Below are 2624 nucleotides of genomic sequence, written 5' to 3'. Positions count from 1 at the left end.
AAAAAAAAAAAAGTGGTCTTTGAGCTTGAGGAGTTTTTGATATTACTAATGAAATGAAAGGTCTACATATTCTCACAAGATATGAAGCTGGAAACAAAATGTCCTTCTGAATTCAGGGTTGTTTTTTAAATTAGGGAGATATGGAAAATACCTGCTATAGTCTTTCGTTCCTTCTGTGTTCTTTGTGAATATAATGTGAATGCTCATTGAATGTATATGTTATATCACTGGTTGAAACTTCTGCAAGTTTATTTTCACCATTTATAGGAAAGAGTAAATAAATACACTATAGACTAATAGTTACTTATTTACAAAAATGTTCAGAAATTGCAAATCATTACTTTAATAAAAAGTTTATCATAGTATTGAGTGTTTAACAATATAATTTCTAGAGATAGTTTTATTTTCAAAGAAACGATCTGTTGAAATACAGATTTCTGAAGTATTTTCTGTATTAGATATCAAGTGTCCACAGAAAAACGCAGTATCCTTTAGGGGTACTAAGCTAACTAATGGTAAGTGTGTTTCACTCACATTTCGAAAATTATGTTGCTTTTATTATATAGTTGGAATTTTCTTTCCATTAGAATAACAAGATTTTTCTTTAAAAAGGCTGTTCTTTCTTCTGTACTGTAACACTGAACCAAGGGAAGCCCAAACACCTGGATTCGAATGCTTTCAGTGATACAGCTGCATGAATTTCATCACCAGAGTTACTTTGCATGAATCTTTTTTGGTTGTTATTGTTATCTACATATCACACATGGTTGTTATAAGGATCAAATGACATAATATATATGCAAATGCTTATAAGTTATAACTTGTTATATAATGTAAGGTGTACCTATTTTATGAAAGCTAAGCCATAAGTATTTTTATACAGCAGAGGGAGTCAACCATTTGGTTGTTATAAAAACCAGATCTAAATTTATCCACCTCTTAAAATAATTTATTCTTGTATCAAAATGTTTGGAGCAAAGTATATGTGTGTAAGAATATTTTTGTTGATAGAACAATTGAAAATATTTGGTGAATACATGGGCATTTAATAATATATTACATACATTGATAAACCTCATTTGATTCCCTTGAAGTACACATTTTTAATTTTGCATTCCATGGTACTAGATAAAATCATTCACGGTGGTCATTGGTTGTTTATGTTAGATATTGGACTATTTCAGCCTTGATATCTACTGTGAACACTGATGTAATGGCCAGTGGTGACAGTAGAGTAAATTAACAATCAGGAGTCAGAATTTCAGAACTTGGTTGAACCTTCCATGTGGCTTGGCCATAGATGAAATAATGGCTCAAACAGATATGGTGAAATGGCATTTTATCTGGCCTATTAACAACATCCAGGGAGTCTGCTCTGGTCATGAGAATGCAGCTACATGTTCTTCTAGGCAGACCTTTGGCAGAATTGTGGTTCCAGGTGATCAGTCTAGTTTGGAGCAAAACTTATTGCCAAGCTTTGGGATTCACCATTCAGGATGCTATATTCAATTCCTAGAGGAAAAGGTTAGCATAATACCAATTTAGCTAGGGTTCCGGTCAAGTACCTGCCCCAATAAGGGATGTTTACTCTAAGTACATGCGCCTCAAGACTTAGGACAGCAAAGATAAATCTAGATATGACTTACAGGCAATATTGTGGATCCTAAATATTTTGAGTTTCCTTGTCATAACTGAGCCTGCAGACTGAAGGTATCATTCCCTGGAAGCAGCCATTTATGAGGCTGGTGGAACATACTAAGAAACACGCAGCTGAAATGTGACAGATATGTCCACTTCTCTCTGCTTCTTTTAACTGATGTGGGAATTTGATTGATACATCCAAGAAAAACTTGTTTTTTGATACCTCTGAAGACAATGAATCTCTGTAATAGAAATTAGAAGGCCTGAAGTCACATGTATTTGTGTCTCATGTTCCAATTGAAGGTTTGAATTTTGAAAGAGTTTAGGAGGAATGTAAAGAAGTCAGTGGTTAACTATGTGCCTAAATTTATTAAAATTTTAAATATTTAGTAAAGTGATGTGTTATCAGTACCATTTCCTTATAACAATAATAACCAGTTTGAGAGCATGATGAAAAAGATCACATTCCTAATAGTAAAAAAGTATAAGCTGATTTTAATAAGTTTAATAGGAGAGCATATAACCTACATAAATCTACAGCACTTTGAGAGCTGTAGAAAGAGACTAGAATAAATATGAACACAGTACAATTCTAGATGAATAAAGGCCATAAATATATATAATTTGGCTCATAAATTTATACACTTAATTATAAATAAAAACAAGAATTTTAATTGACTTTATTGAATTCAGCAAGATTATTATAGAGATGGAAGAGAAAACTGGCAAGAATGTAAATGCAATTTTGAGAACCATGGGCAACATTTTGGTGATGGATGACTAATCCTATAATAAGATAAAGCATTCACATTTTTAAAAAAGAAAGATATTATGGCCGGGCGCGGTGGCTCACGCCTGTAATCCCAGTACTTTGGGAGGCTGAGGCGGGTGGATCACGAGGTCAAGAGATCGAGACCATCCTGGTCAACATGGTGAAACCCCGTCTCTACTAAAAATACAAAAAATCAGCTGGGCATGGTGGC

General features: G+C 33.5%; 1 protein-coding gene across 9 annotated transcripts in view; it reads left to right on the top strand.

Annotated features, from left to right (window-relative positions):
- DIAPH2 (diaphanous related formin 2) overlaps window positions 1-2624 on the top strand; it is a 914924-nt gene that overhangs the window by 175016 nt on the left and 737284 nt on the right. The gene's annotated exons all lie outside the window — the stretch shown is intronic.

The sequence above is a fragment of the Cebus imitator genome, unplaced genomic scaffold, assembly GCF_001604975.1.
Source record: "Cebus imitator isolate Cc_AM_T3 unplaced genomic scaffold, Cebus_imitator-1.0 Scaffold210, whole genome shotgun sequence".
NCBI lineage: Eukaryota > Metazoa > Chordata > Mammalia > Primates > Cebidae > Cebus > Cebus imitator.
This window is presented reverse-complemented; position numbering and strand designations above follow the sequence as displayed.